The sequence below is a fragment of the Carassius gibelio genome, chromosome A20, assembly GCF_023724105.1.
Source record: "Carassius gibelio isolate Cgi1373 ecotype wild population from Czech Republic chromosome A20, carGib1.2-hapl.c, whole genome shotgun sequence".
Classification (NCBI taxonomy): domain Eukaryota; kingdom Metazoa; phylum Chordata; class Actinopteri; order Cypriniformes; family Cyprinidae; genus Carassius; species Carassius gibelio.
In genome coordinates, this window is record NC_068390.1 from 8,155,664 (window position 1) to 8,168,691 (window position 13,028).

Consider the following 13,028-nt stretch of genomic DNA (forward strand, 5'->3'; position numbering starts at 1 on the left):
TAGAGCTGGTTAGAAGCGAAGCAAAGTGTCCAAACTGTAGAATTTACTCTCTAAACGTTGACTCCAAGTCAGTTGACTTCAAAAGATCCATTGTCAGAAGTGGGATTTGAACCCACGCCTCCATTTGGAGACCAGAAACCTCAGCAACTGAGAAGGGGGATGTGTCTTGAGTCTGGCGCCTTAGACCACTCGGCCATTCTGACATATTCTGCAAGTAGTTGAGGTGCAATTCTATCAGTGAAGTTGTTCAGATGGCATAATAAAGGATGTAAAATATATTATTTGTTGTCTCATAATTAATTCCATTTCTATTTCTAGTCTAGTCATTCCAAAAGAGCATTTGTCAGAAGTGTGAGTAGATCCCGCACCTCCATTGGGGAATCAGAAAACTCAGCAACTGAGAGGGGTGAAAATTCTTGAGTTTGGCGCCTTGGAGCACTGTGCCTTTTTGACATATTCACCCAAATAACTGAAGTGCAATTCTCACAGTGAAGTTGGTCAGATGGAAAAAATAAAGGATCCAAATATATATATTTTTGATTGTCTCATAATTAGTTACAATTGTATTTCTAGTCTGCTCACTACAAAAGAGTCTTTGTCAGAAGTCCGATTTGAATCCAAGGCTACATTTGGAGGCTGGAAAGGACAGTTTTATCACTAGAGCTGGTTAGAAGCGAAGGAAAGTGTCCAAACTGTAGAATTAAATCTCTAAACGTTGATTGCAAGTCAGTTGACTTCAAAAGAACCATTGTCAGAAGTGGGATTTGAACCCACGCCTCCATTTGGAGACCAGAAACCTCAGCAACTGAGAAGGGGGATGTGTCTTGAGTCTGGCGCCTTAGACCACTCGGCCATTCTGACATATTCCGCAAATAGTTGAGGTGAAATTCTATCAGTGAAGTTCTTCAGATGTCATAATAAAGGATGTAAAATATATTATTTGTTTTCTCATAATTAATTCCATTTCTATTTCTAGTCTAGTCATATTCCGCAAATAGTTGAGGTGAAATTCTATCAGTGAAGTTCTTCAGATGTCATAATAAAGGATGTAAAATATATTATTTGTTTTCTCATAATTAATTCCATTTCTATTTCTAGTCTAGTCATATTCCGCAAATAGTTGAGGTGAAATTCTATCAGTGAAGTTCTTCAGATGTCATAATAAAGGATGTAAAATATATTATTTGTTGTCTCATAATTAATTCCATTTCTATTTCTAGTCTAGTCATTCCAAAAGAGCATTTGTCAGAAGTGTGAGTAGATCCCGCACCTCCATTGGGGAATCAGAAAACTCAGCAACTGAGAGGGGTGAAAATTCTTGAGTTTGGCGCCTTGGAGCACTGTGCCTTTTTGACATATTCACCCAAATAACTGAAGTGCAATTCTCACAGTGAAGTTGGTCAGCTGGAAAAAATAAAGGATCCAAATATATATATTTTTGATTGTCTCATAATTAGTTACAATTATATTTCTAGTCTGCTCACTACAAAAGAGTCTTTGTCAGAAGTCCGATTTGAACCCAAGGCTACATTTGGAGGCTGGAAAGGACAGTTTTATCACTAGAGCTGGTTAGAAGCGAAGCAAAGTGTCCAAACTGTAGAATTTACTCTCTAAACGTTGATTCCAAGTCAGTTGACTTCAAAAGATCCATTGTCAGAAGTGGGATTTGAACCCACGCCTCCATTTGGAGACCAGAAACCTCAGCAACTGAGAAGGGGGATGTGTCTTGAGTCTGGCGCCTTAGACCACTCGGCCATTCTGACATATTCTGCAAGTAGTTGAGGTGCAATTCTATCAGTGAAGTTGTTCAGATGGCATAATAAAGGATGTAAAATATATTATTTGTTGTCTCATAATTAATTCCATTTCTATTTCTAGTCTAGTCATTCCAAAAGAGCATTTGTCAGAAGATGTGAGTAGATCCCGCACCTCCATTGGGGTATCAGAAAACTCAGCAACTGAGAGGGGTGAAAATTCTTGAGTTTGGCGCCTTGGAGCACTGTGCCTTTTTGACATATTCACCCAAATAACTGAAGTGCAATTCCCACAGTGAAGTTGGTCAGATGGAAAAAATAAAGGATCCAAATATATATATTTTTGATTGTCTCATAATTAGTTACAATTGTATTTCTAGTCTGCTCACTAAAAAAGAGTCTTTGTCAGAAGTCAGATTTGAACCCAAGGCTACATTTGGAGGCTGGAAAGGACAGTTTCATCACTAGAGTTGGTTAGAGGCTAAGTAAAGTGTCCAAACTGTAGAATTTACTCTCTAAACGTTGATTCCAAGTCAGCTGACTTCAAAAGATCCATTGTCAGAAGTGGGATTTGAACCCACGCCTCCATTTGGAGACCAGAAACCTCAGCAACTGAGAAGGGGGATGTGTCTTGAGTCTGGCGCCTTAGACCACTCGGCCATTCTGACATATTCTGCAAGTAGTTGAGGTGCAATTCTATCAGTGAAGTTGTTCAGATGGCATAATAAAGGATGTAAAATATATTATTTGTTGTCTCATAATTAATTCCATTTCTATTTCTAGTCTAGTCATTCCAAAAGAGCATTTGTCAGAAGATGTGAGTAGATCCCGCACCTCCATTGGGGTATCAGAAAACTCAGCAACTGAGAGGGGTGAAAATTCTTGAGTTTGGCGCCTTGGAGCACTGTGCCTTTTTGACATATTCACCCAAATAACTGAAGTGCAATTCCCACAGTGAAGTTGGTCAGATGGAAAAAATAAAGGATCCAAATATATATATTTTTGATTGTCTCATAATTAGTTACAATTGTATTTCTAGTCTGCTCACTAAAAAAGAGTCTTTGTCAGAAGTCCGATTTGAACCCAAGGCTACATTTGGAGGCTGGAAAGGACAGTTTCATCACTAGAGTTGGTTAGAGGCTAAGTAAAGTGTCCAAACTGTAGAATTTACTCTCTAAACGTTGATTCCAAGTCAGCTGACTTCAAAAGATCCATTGTCAGAAGTGGGATTTGAACCCACGCCTCGATTTGGAGACCAGAAACCTCAGCAACTGAGAAGGGGGATGTGTCTTGAGTCTGGCGCCTTAGACCACTCGGCCATTCTGACATATTCTGCAAGTAGTTGAGGTGCAATTCTATCAGTGAAGTTGTTCAGATGGCATAATAAAGGATGTAAAATATATTATTTGTTGTCTCATAATTAATTCCATTTCTATTTCTAGTCTAGTCATTCCAAAAGAGCATTTGTCAGAAGTGTGAGTAGATCCCGCACCTCCATTGGGGTATCAGAAAACTCAGCAACTGAGAGGGGTGAAAATTCTTGAGTTTGGCGCCTTGGAGCACTGTGCCTTTTTGACATATTCACCCAAATAACTGAAGTGCAATTCCCACAGTGAAGTTGGTCAGATGGAAAAAATAAAGGATCCAAATATATATATTTTTGATTGTCTCATAATTAGTTACAATTGTATTTCTAGTCTGCTCACTAAAAAAGAGTCTTTGTCAGAAGTCAGATTTGAACCCAAGGCTACATTTGGAGGCTGGAAAGGACAGTTTCATCACTAGAGTTGGTTAGAGGCTAAGTAAAGTGTCCAAACTGTAGAATTTACTCTCTAAACGTTGATTCCAAGTCAGCTGACTTCAAAAGATCCATTGTCAGAAGTGGGATTTGAACCCACGCCTCCATTTGGAGACCAGAAACCTCAGCAACTGAGAAGGGGGATGTGTCTTGAGTCTGGCGCCTTAGACCACTCGGCCATTCTGACATATTCTGCAAGTAATTGAGATGCAATTCTATCAGTGAAGTTGTTCAGATGGCATAATAAAGGATGTAAAATATATTATTTGTTGTCTCATAATTAATTCCATTTCTATTTCTAGTCTAGTCATTCCAAAAGAGCATTTGTCAGAAGTGTGAGTAGATCCCGCACCTCCATTGAGGAATCAGAAAACTCAGCAACTGAGAGGGGTGAAAATTCTTGAGTTTGGCGCCTTGGAGCACTGTGCCTTTTTGACATATTCACCCAAATAACTGAAGTGCAATTCTCACAGTGAAGTTGGTCAGATGGAAAAAATAAAGGATCCAAATATATATATTTTTGATTGTCTCATAATTAGTTACAATTGTATTTCTAGTCTGCTCACTACAAAAGAGTCTTTGTCAGAAGTCCGATTTGAATCCAAGGCTACATTTGGAGGCTGGAAAGGACAGTTTTATCACTAGAGCTGGTTAGAAGCGAAGGAAAGTGTCCAAACTGTAGAATTAAATCTCTAAACGTTGATTGCAAGTCAGTTGACTTCAAAAGAACCATTGTCAGAAGTGGGATTTGAACCCACGCCTCCATTTGGAGACCAGAAACCTCAGCAACTGAGAAGGGGGATGTGTCTTGAGTCTGGCGCCTTAGACCACTCGGCCATTCTGACATATTCCGCAAATAGTTGAGGTGAAATTCTATCAGTGAAGTTCTTCAGATGTCATAATAAAGGATGTAAAATATATTATTTGTTTTCTCATAATTAATTCCATTTCTATTTCTAGTCTAGTCATATTCCGCAAATAGTTGAGGTGAAATTCTATCAGTGAAGTTCTTCAGATGTCATAATAAAGGATGTAAAATATATTATTTGTTTTCTCATAATTAATTCCATTTCTATTTCTAGTCTAGTCATATTCCGCAAATAGTTGAGGTGAAATTCTATCAGTGAAGTTCTTCAGATGTCATAATAAAGGATGTAAAATATATTATTTGTTGTCTCATAATTAATTCCATTTCTATTTCTAGTCTAGTCATTCCAAAAGAGCATTTGTCAGAAGTGTGAGTAGATCCCGCACCTCCATTGGGGAATCAGAAAACTCAGCAACTGAGAGGGGTGAAAATTCTTGAGTTTGGCGCCTTGGAGCACTGTGCCTTTTTGACATATTCACCCAAATAACTGAAGTGCAATTCTCACAGTGAAGTTGGTCAGATGGAAAAAATAAAGGATCCAAATATATATATTTTTGATTGTCTCATAATTAGTTACAATTGTATTTCTAGTCTGCTCACTACAAAAGAGTCTTTGTCAGAAGTCAGATTTGAACCCAAGGCTACATTTGGAGGCTGGAAAGGACAGTTTCATCACTAGAGTTGGTTAGAAGCTAAGTAAAGTGTCCAAACTGTAGAATTTACTCTCTAAACGTTGATTCCAAGTCAGCTGACTTCAAAAGAACCACTGTCAGAAGTGGGATTTGAACCCACGTCTCCATTTGGAGACCAGAAACCTCAGCAACTGAGAAGGGGGATGTGTCTTGAGTCTGGCGCCTTAGACCACTCGGCCATTCTGACACATTCAGCAAGTAGTTGAGGTGCAATTCTATCAGTTAAGTTGTTCAGATGGCATAATAAAGGATGTAAAATATATTATTTGTTGTCTCATAATTAATTCCATTTCTATTTCTAGTCTAGTCATTCCAAAAGAGCATTTGTCAGAAGTGTGAGTAGATCCTGCACCTCCATTGGGGAATCAGAAAACTCAGCAACTGAGAGGGGTGAAAATTCTTGAGTTTGGCGCCTTGGAGCACTGTGCCTTTTTGACATATTCACCCAAATAACTGAAGTGCAATTCTCACAGTGAAGTTGGTCAGATGGAAAAAATAAAGGATCCAAATATATATATTTTTGATTGTCTCATAATTAGTTACAATTGTATTTCTATTCTGCTCACTACAAAAGAGTCTTTGTCAGAAGTACGATTTGAATCCAAGGCTACATTTGGAGGCTGGAAAGGACAGTTTTATCACTAGAGTTGGTTAGAAGCGAAGGAAAGTGTCCAAACTGTAGAATTAAATCTCTAAACGTTGATTGCAAGTCAGTTGACTTCAAAAGAACCATTGTCAGAAGTGGAATTTGAACCCACACCTCCATTTGGAGACCAGAAACCTCAGCAACTGAGAAGGGGGATGTGTCTTGAGTCTGGCGCCTTAGACCACTCGGCCATTCTGACATATTCTACAAGTAATTGAGATGCAATTCTATCAGTGAAGTTGTTCAGATGGCATAATAAAGGATGTAAAATATATTATTTGTTGTCTCATAATTAATTCCATTTCTATTTCTAGTCTAGTCATTCCAAAAGAGCATTTGTCAGAAGTGTGAGTAGATCCCGCACCTCCATTGGGGAATCAGAAAACTCAGCAACTGAGAGGGGTGAAAATTCTTGAGTTTGGCGCCTTGGAGCACTGTGCCTTTTTGACATATTCACCCAAATAACTGAAGTGCAATTCTCACAGTGAAGTTGGTCAGATGGAAAAAATAAAGGATCCAAATATAAATATTTTTGATTGTCTCATAATTAGTTACAATTGTATTTCTAGTCTGCTCACTACAAAAGAGTCTTTGTCAGAAGTCCGATTTGAATCCAAGGCTACATTTGGAGGCTGGAAAGGACAGTTTCATCACTAGAGTTGGTTAGAGGCTAAGTAAAGTGTCCAAACTGTAGAATTTACTCTCTAAACGTTGATTCCAAGTCAGCTGACTTCAAAAGATCCATTGTCAGAAGTGGGATTTGAACCCACGCCTCCATTTGGAGACCAGAAACCTCAGCAACTGAGAAGGGGGATGTGTCTTGAGTCTGGCGCCTTAGACCACTCGGCCATTCTGACATATTCTACAAGTAATTGAGATGCAATTCTATCAGTGAAGTTGTTCAGATGGCATAATAAAGGATGTAAAATATATTATTTGTTGTCTCATAATTAATTCCATTTCTATTTCTAGTCTAGTCATTCCAAAAGAGCATTTGTCAGAAGTGTGAGTAGATCCCGCACCTCCATTGGGGAATCAGAAAACTCAGCAAGTGAGAGGGGTGAAAATTCTTGAGTTCGGCGCCTTGGAGCACTGTGCCTTTTTGACATATTCACCCAAATAACTGAAGTGCAATTCTCACAGTGAAGTTGGTCAGATGGAAAAAATAAAGGATCCAAATATATATATTTTTGATTGTCTCATAATTAGTTACAATTGTATTTCTAGTCTGCTCACTACAAAAGAGTCTTTGTCAGAAGTCCGATTTGAATCCAAGGCTACATTTGGAGGCTGGAAAGGACAGTTTTATCACTAGAGTTGGTTAGAAGCGAAGGAAAGTGTCCAAACTGTAGAATTAAATCTCTAAACGTTGATTGCAAGTCAGTTGACTTCAAAAGAACCATTGTCAGAAGTGGAATTTGAACCCACACCTCCATTTGGAGACCAGAAACCTCAGCAACTGAGAAGGGGGATGTGTCTTGAGTCTGGCGCCTTAGACCACTCGGCCATTCTGACATATTCCGCAAATAGTTGAGGTGAAATTCTATCAGTGAAGTTCTTCAGATGTCATAATAAAGGATGTAAAATATATTATTTGTTGTCTCATAATTAATTCCATTTCTATTTCTAGTCTAGTCATTCCAAAAGAGCATTTGTCAGAAGTGTGAGTAGATCCCGCACCTCCATTGGGGAATCTGAAAACTCAGCAACTGAGAGGGGTGAAAATTCTTGAGTTTGGCGCCTTGGAGCACTGTGCCTTTTTGACATATTCACCCAAATAACTGAAGTGCAATTCTCACAGTGAAGTTGGTCAGATGGAAAAAATAAAGGATCCAAATATATATATTTTTGATTGTCTCATAATTAGTTACAATTATATTTCTAGTCTGCTCACTAAAAAAGAGTCTTTGTCAGAAGTCAGATTTGAACCCAAGGCTACATTTGGAGGCTGGAAAGGACAGTTTCATCACTAGAGTTGGTTAGAGGCTAAGTAAAGTGTCCAAACTGTAGAATTTACTCTCTAAACGTTGATTCCAAGTCAGCTGACTTCAAAAGATCCATTGTCAGAAGTGGGATTTGAACCCACGCCTCCATTTGGAGACCAGAAACCTCAGCAACTGAGAAGGGGGATGTGTCTTGAGTCTGGCGCCTTAGACCACTCGGCCATTCAGACATATTCTACAAGTAATTGAGATGCAATTCTATCAGTGAAGTTGTTCAGATGGCATAATAAAGGATGTAAAATATATTATTTGTTGTCTCATAATTAATTCCATTTCTATTTCTAGTCTAGTCATTCCAAAAGAGCATTTGTCAGAAGTGTGAGTAGATCCCGCACCTCCATTGGGGAATCAGAAAACTCAGCAACTGAGAGGGGTGAAAATTCTTGAGTTTGGCGCCTTGGAGCACTGTGCCTTTTTGACATATTCACCCAAATAACTGAAGTGCAATTCTCACAGTGAAGTTGGTCAGATGGAAAAAATAAAGGATCCAAATATATATATTTTTGATTGTCTCATAATTAGTTACAATTATATTTCTAGTCTGCTCACTACAAAAGAGTCTTTGTCAGAAGTCCGATTTGAACCCAAGGCTACATTTGGAGGCTGGAAAGGACAGTTTTATCACTAGAGCTGGTTAGAAGCGAAGCAAAGTGTCCAAACTGTAGAATTTACTCTCTAAACGTTGATTCCAAGTCAGTTGACTTCAAAAGATCCATTGTCAGAAGTGGGATTTGATCCCACGCCTCCATTTGGAGACCAGAAACCTCAGCAACTGAGAAGGGGGATGTGTCTTGAGTCTGGCGCCTTAGACCACTTGGCCATTCTGACATATTCTGCAAGTAGTTGAGGTGCAATTCTATCAGTGAAGTTGTTCAGATGGCATAATAAAGGATGTAAAATATATTATTTGTTGTCTCATAATTAATTCCATTTCTATTTCTAGTCTAGTCATTCCAAAAGAGCATTTGTCAGAAGTGTGAGTAGATCCCGCACCTCCATTGGGGTATCAGAAAACTCAGCAACTGAGAGGGGTGAAAATTCTTGAGTTTGGCGCCTAGGAGCACTGTGCCTTTTTGACATATTCACCCAAATAACTGAAGTGCAATTCCCACAGTGAAGTTGGTCAGATGGAAAAAATAAAGGATCCCAATATATATATTTTTGATTGTCTCATAATTAGTTACAATTGTATTTCTAGTCTGCTCACTAAAAAAAGAGTCTTTGTCAGAAGTCAGATTTGAACACAAGGCTACATTTGGAGGCTGGAAAGGACAGTTTCATCACTAGAGTTGGTTAGAGGCTAAGTAAAGTGTCCAAACTGTAGAATTTACTCTCTAAACGTTGATTCCAAGTCAGCTGACTTCAAAAGATCCATTGTCAGAAGTGGGATTTGAACCCACGCCTCCATTTGGAGACCAGAAACCTCAGCAACTGAGAAGGGGGATGTGTCTTGAGTCTGGCGCCTTAGACCACTCGGCCATTCTGACATATTCTACAAGTAATTGAGATGCAATTCTATCAGTGAAGTTGTTCAGATGGCATAATAAAGGATGTAAAATATATTATTTGTTGTCTCATAATTAATTCCATTTCTATTTCTAGTCTAGTCATTCCAAAAGAGCATTTGTCAGAAGTGTGAGTAGATCCCGCACCTCCATTGGGGAATCAGAAAACTCAGCAACTGAGAGGGGTGAAAATTCTTGAGTTTGGCGCCTTGGAGCACTGTGCCTTTTTGACATATTCACCCAAATAACTGAAGTGCAATTCTCACAGTGAAGTTGGTCAGATGGAAAAAATAAAGGATCCAAATATATATATTTTTGATTGTCTCATAATTAGTTACAATTATATTTCTAGTCTGCTCACTACAAAAGAGTCTTTGTCAGAAGTCAGATTTGAACCCAAGGCTACATTTGGAGGCTGGAAAGGACAGTTTTATCACTAGAGCTGGTTAGAAGCGAAGCAAAGTGTCCAAACTGTAGAATTAAATCTCTAAACATTGATTGCAAGTCAGTTGACTTCAAAAGAACCACTGTCAGAAGTGGGATTTGAACCCACGCCTCCATTTGGAGACCAGAAACCTCAGCAACTGAGAAGGGGGATGTGTCTTGAGTCTGGCGCCTTAGACCACTCGGCCATTCTGACACATTCAGCAAGTAGTTGAGGTGCAATTCTATCAGTGAAGTTGTTCAGATGGCATAATAAAGGATGTAAAATATATTATTTGTTGTCTCATAATTAATTCCATTTCTATTTCTAGTCTAGTCATTCCAAAAGAGCATTTGTCAGAAGTGTGAGTAGATCCCGCACCTCCATTGGGGAATCAGAAAACTCAGCAAGTGAGAGGGGTGAAAATTCTTGAGTTGGCGCCTTGGAGCACTGTGCCTTTTTGACATATTCACCCAAATAACTGAAGTGCAATTCTCACAGTGAAGTTGGTCAGATGGAAAAAATAAAGGATCCAAATATATATATTTTTGATTGTCTCATAATTAGTTACAATTGTATTTCTAGTCTGCTCACTACAAAAGAGTCTTTGTCAGAAGTCCGATTTGAATCCAAGGCTACATTTGGAGGCTGGAAAGGACAGTTTCATCACTAGAGTTGGTTAGAAGCTAAGTAAAGTGTCCAAACTGTAGAATTTACTCTCTAAACGTTGATTCCAAGTCAGCTGACTTCAAAAGAACCACTGTCAGAAGTGGGATTTGAACCCACGTCTCCATTTGGAGACCAGAAACCTCAGCAACTGAGAAGGGGGATGTGTCTTGAGTCTGGCGCCTTAGACCACTCGGCCATTCTGACACATTCAGCAAGTAGTTGAGGTGCAATTCTATCAGTTAAGTTGTTCAGATGGCATAATAAAGGATGTAAAATATATTATTTGTTGTCTCATAATTAATTCCATTTCTATTTCTAGTCTAGTCATTCCAAAAGAGCATTTGTCAGAAGTGTGAGTAGATCCTGCACCTCCATTGGGGAATCAGAAAGCTCAGCAACTGAGAGGGGTGAAAATTCTTGAGTTTGGCGCCTTGGAGCACTGTGCCTTTTTGACATATTCACCCAAATAACTGAAGTGCAATTCTCACAGTGAAGTTGGTCAGATGGAAAAAATAAAGGATCCAAATATATATATTTTTGATTGTCTCATAATTAGTTACAATTGTATTTCTATTCTGCTCACTACAAAAGAGTCTTTGTCAGAAGTCCGATTTGAATCCAAGGCTACATTTGGAGGCTGGAAAGGACAGTTTTATCACTAGAGTTGGTTAGAAGCGAAGGAAAGTGTCCAAACTGTAGAATTAAATCTCTAAACGTTGATTGCAAGTCAGTTGACTTCAAAAGAACCATTGTCAGAAGTGGAATTTGAACCCACACCTCCATTTGGAGACCAGAAACCTCAGCAACTGAGAAGGGGGATGTGTCTTGAGTCTGGCGCCTTAGACCACTCGGCCATTCTGACATATTCCGCAAATAGTTGAGGTGAAATTCTATCAGTGAAGTTCTTCAGATGTCATAATAAAGGATGTAAAATATATTATTTGTTTTCTCATAATTAATTCCATTTCTATTTCTAGTCTAGTCATTCCAAAAGAGCATTTGTCAGAAGTGTGAGTAGATCCCGCACCTCCATTGGGGAATCAGAAAACTCAGCAACTGAGAGGGGTGAAAATTCTTGAGTTTGGCGCCTTGGAGCACTGTGCCTTTTTGACATATTCACCCAAATAACTGAAGTGCAATTCTCACAGTGAAGTTGGTCAGATGGAAAAAATAAAGGATCCAAATATATATATTTTTGATTGTCTCATAATTAGTTACAATTGTATTTCTAGTCTGCTCACTACAAAAGAGTCTTTGTCAGAAGTCAGATTTGAACCCAAGGCTACATTTGGAGGCTGGAAAGGACAGTTTCATCACTAGAGTTGGTTAGAGGCTAAGTAAAGTGTCCAAACTGTAGAATTTACTCTCTAAACGTTGATTCCAAGTCAGCTGACTTCAAAAGATCCATTGTCAGAAGTGGGATTTGTACCCACGCCTCCATTTGGAGACCAGAAACCTCAGCAACTGAGAAGGGGGATGTGTCTTGAGTCTGGCGCCTTAGACCACTCGGCCATTCTGACATATTCTACAAGTAATTGAGATGCAATTCTATCAGTGAAGTTGTTCAGATGGCATAATAAAGGATGTAAAATATATTATTTGTTGTCTCATAATTAATTCCATTTCTATTTCTAGTCTAGTCATTCCAAAAGAGCATTTGTCAGAAGTGTGAGTAGATCCCGCACCTCCATTGGGGAATCAGAAAACTCAGCAACTGAGAGGGGTGAAAATTCTTGAGTTTGGCGCCTTGGAGCACTGTGCCTTTTTGACATATTCACCCAAATAACTGAAGTGCAATTCTCACAGTGAAGTTGGTCAGATGGAAAAAATAAAGGATCCAAATATAAATATTTTTGATTGTCTCATAATTAGTTACAATTGTATTTCTAGTCTGCTCACTACAAAAGAGTCTTTGTCAGAAGTCCGATTTGAATCCAAGGCTACATTTGGAGGCTGGAAAGGACAGTTTCATCACTAGAGTTGGTTAGAGGCTAAGTAAAGTGTCCAAACTGTAGAATTTACTCTCTAAACGTTGATTCCAAGTCAGCTGACTTCAAAAGATCCATTGTCAGAAGTGGGATTTGAACCCACGCCTCCATTTGGAGACCAGAAACCTCAGCAACTGAGAAGGGGGATGTGTCTTGAGTCTGGCGCCTTAGACCACTCGGCCATTCTGACATATTCTACAAGTAATTGAGATGCAATTCTATCAGTGAAGTTGTTCAGATGGCATAATAAAGGATGTAAAATATATTATTTGTTGTCTCATAATTAATTCCATTTCTATTTCTAGTCTAGTCATTCCAAAAGAGCATTTGTCAGAAGTGTGAGTAGATCCCGCACCTCCATTGGGGAATCAGAAAACTCAGCAAGTGAGAGGGGTGAAAATTCTTGAGTTTGGCGCCTTGGAGCACTGTGCCTTTTTGACATATTCACCCAAATAACTGAAGTGCAATTCTCACAGTGAAGTTGGTCAGATGGAAAAAATAAAGGATCCAAATATATATATTTTTGATTGTCTCATAATTAGTTACAATTGTATTTCTAGTCTGCTCACTACAAAAGAGTCTTTGTCAGAAGTCCGATTTGAATCCAAGGCTACATTTGGAGGCTGGAAAGGACAGTTTTATCACTAGAGTTGGTTAGAAGCGAAGGAAAGTGTCCAAACT

The 13,028-nt window shown here is 38.8% G+C and overlaps 19 non-coding genes across 19 annotated transcripts; all 19 read right to left on the reverse strand.

Annotated features, from left to right (window-relative positions):
• Positions 1 to 91: 91 nt before the first annotated feature.
• On the reverse strand, positions 92 to 203 carry trnal-caa (transfer RNA leucine (anticodon CAA)). Its single transcript has 2 exons — positions 166 to 203; positions 92 to 137 (listed from the first exon to the last, which is right to left on the reverse strand). It is a non-coding gene; the product is annotated as a tRNA-Leu (tRNA).
• A 546-nt stretch (positions 204 to 749) lies between these two features.
• On the reverse strand, positions 750 to 861 carry trnal-caa (transfer RNA leucine (anticodon CAA)). Its single transcript has 2 exons — positions 824 to 861; positions 750 to 795 (listed from the first exon to the last, which is right to left on the reverse strand). It is a non-coding gene; the product is annotated as a tRNA-Leu (tRNA).
• A 790-nt stretch (positions 862 to 1,651) lies between these two features.
• On the reverse strand, positions 1,652 to 1,763 carry trnal-caa (transfer RNA leucine (anticodon CAA)). Its single transcript has 2 exons — positions 1,726 to 1,763; positions 1,652 to 1,697 (listed from the first exon to the last, which is right to left on the reverse strand). It is a non-coding gene; the product is annotated as a tRNA-Leu (tRNA).
• Positions 1,764 to 2,310: 547 nt separating this feature from the next.
• Positions 2,311 to 2,422, reverse strand: trnal-caa (transfer RNA leucine (anticodon CAA)). Its single transcript has 2 exons — positions 2,385 to 2,422; positions 2,311 to 2,356 (listed from the first exon to the last, which is right to left on the reverse strand). It is a non-coding gene; the product is annotated as a tRNA-Leu (tRNA).
• A 547-nt stretch (positions 2,423 to 2,969) lies between these two features.
• On the reverse strand, positions 2,970 to 3,081 carry trnal-caa (transfer RNA leucine (anticodon CAA)). The gene is made up of 2 exons: positions 3,044 to 3,081; positions 2,970 to 3,015 (listed from the first exon to the last, which is right to left on the reverse strand). It is a non-coding gene; the product is annotated as a tRNA-Leu (tRNA).
• A 546-nt stretch (positions 3,082 to 3,627) lies between these two features.
• trnal-caa (transfer RNA leucine (anticodon CAA)) lies at positions 3,628 to 3,739 on the reverse strand. Its single transcript has 2 exons — positions 3,702 to 3,739; positions 3,628 to 3,673 (listed from the first exon to the last, which is right to left on the reverse strand). It is a non-coding gene; the product is annotated as a tRNA-Leu (tRNA).
• Positions 3,740 to 4,285: 546 nt separating this feature from the next.
• On the reverse strand, positions 4,286 to 4,397 carry trnal-caa (transfer RNA leucine (anticodon CAA)). The gene is made up of 2 exons: positions 4,360 to 4,397; positions 4,286 to 4,331 (listed from the first exon to the last, which is right to left on the reverse strand). It is a non-coding gene; the product is annotated as a tRNA-Leu (tRNA).
• A 790-nt stretch (positions 4,398 to 5,187) lies between these two features.
• trnal-caa (transfer RNA leucine (anticodon CAA)) lies at positions 5,188 to 5,299 on the reverse strand. Its single transcript has 2 exons — positions 5,262 to 5,299; positions 5,188 to 5,233 (listed from the first exon to the last, which is right to left on the reverse strand). It is a non-coding gene; the product is annotated as a tRNA-Leu (tRNA).
• A 546-nt stretch (positions 5,300 to 5,845) lies between these two features.
• Positions 5,846 to 5,957, reverse strand: trnal-caa (transfer RNA leucine (anticodon CAA)). Its single transcript has 2 exons — positions 5,920 to 5,957; positions 5,846 to 5,891 (listed from the first exon to the last, which is right to left on the reverse strand). It is a non-coding gene; the product is annotated as a tRNA-Leu (tRNA).
• Positions 5,958 to 6,503: 546 nt separating this feature from the next.
• trnal-caa (transfer RNA leucine (anticodon CAA)) lies at positions 6,504 to 6,615 on the reverse strand. The gene is made up of 2 exons: positions 6,578 to 6,615; positions 6,504 to 6,549 (listed from the first exon to the last, which is right to left on the reverse strand). It is a non-coding gene; the product is annotated as a tRNA-Leu (tRNA).
• Positions 6,616 to 7,161: 546 nt separating this feature from the next.
• Positions 7,162 to 7,273, reverse strand: trnal-caa (transfer RNA leucine (anticodon CAA)). The gene is made up of 2 exons: positions 7,236 to 7,273; positions 7,162 to 7,207 (listed from the first exon to the last, which is right to left on the reverse strand). It is a non-coding gene; the product is annotated as a tRNA-Leu (tRNA).
• Positions 7,274 to 7,819: 546 nt separating this feature from the next.
• On the reverse strand, positions 7,820 to 7,931 carry trnal-caa (transfer RNA leucine (anticodon CAA)). The gene is made up of 2 exons: positions 7,894 to 7,931; positions 7,820 to 7,865 (listed from the first exon to the last, which is right to left on the reverse strand). It is a non-coding gene; the product is annotated as a tRNA-Leu (tRNA).
• A 546-nt stretch (positions 7,932 to 8,477) lies between these two features.
• On the reverse strand, positions 8,478 to 8,589 carry trnal-caa (transfer RNA leucine (anticodon CAA)). Its single transcript has 2 exons — positions 8,552 to 8,589; positions 8,478 to 8,523 (listed from the first exon to the last, which is right to left on the reverse strand). It is a non-coding gene; the product is annotated as a tRNA-Leu (tRNA).
• A 547-nt stretch (positions 8,590 to 9,136) lies between these two features.
• On the reverse strand, positions 9,137 to 9,248 carry trnal-caa (transfer RNA leucine (anticodon CAA)). The gene is made up of 2 exons: positions 9,211 to 9,248; positions 9,137 to 9,182 (listed from the first exon to the last, which is right to left on the reverse strand). It is a non-coding gene; the product is annotated as a tRNA-Leu (tRNA).
• A 546-nt stretch (positions 9,249 to 9,794) lies between these two features.
• trnal-caa (transfer RNA leucine (anticodon CAA)) lies at positions 9,795 to 9,906 on the reverse strand. Its single transcript has 2 exons — positions 9,869 to 9,906; positions 9,795 to 9,840 (listed from the first exon to the last, which is right to left on the reverse strand). It is a non-coding gene; the product is annotated as a tRNA-Leu (tRNA).
• Positions 9,907 to 10,451: 545 nt separating this feature from the next.
• Positions 10,452 to 10,563, reverse strand: trnal-caa (transfer RNA leucine (anticodon CAA)). The gene is made up of 2 exons: positions 10,526 to 10,563; positions 10,452 to 10,497 (listed from the first exon to the last, which is right to left on the reverse strand). It is a non-coding gene; the product is annotated as a tRNA-Leu (tRNA).
• A 546-nt stretch (positions 10,564 to 11,109) lies between these two features.
• trnal-caa (transfer RNA leucine (anticodon CAA)) lies at positions 11,110 to 11,221 on the reverse strand. Its single transcript has 2 exons — positions 11,184 to 11,221; positions 11,110 to 11,155 (listed from the first exon to the last, which is right to left on the reverse strand). It is a non-coding gene; the product is annotated as a tRNA-Leu (tRNA).
• A 546-nt stretch (positions 11,222 to 11,767) lies between these two features.
• trnal-caa (transfer RNA leucine (anticodon CAA)) lies at positions 11,768 to 11,879 on the reverse strand. The gene is made up of 2 exons: positions 11,842 to 11,879; positions 11,768 to 11,813 (listed from the first exon to the last, which is right to left on the reverse strand). It is a non-coding gene; the product is annotated as a tRNA-Leu (tRNA).
• Positions 11,880 to 12,425: 546 nt separating this feature from the next.
• trnal-caa (transfer RNA leucine (anticodon CAA)) lies at positions 12,426 to 12,537 on the reverse strand. The gene is made up of 2 exons: positions 12,500 to 12,537; positions 12,426 to 12,471 (listed from the first exon to the last, which is right to left on the reverse strand). It is a non-coding gene; the product is annotated as a tRNA-Leu (tRNA).
• Between the last annotated feature and the right edge of the window lie 491 nt (positions 12,538 to 13,028).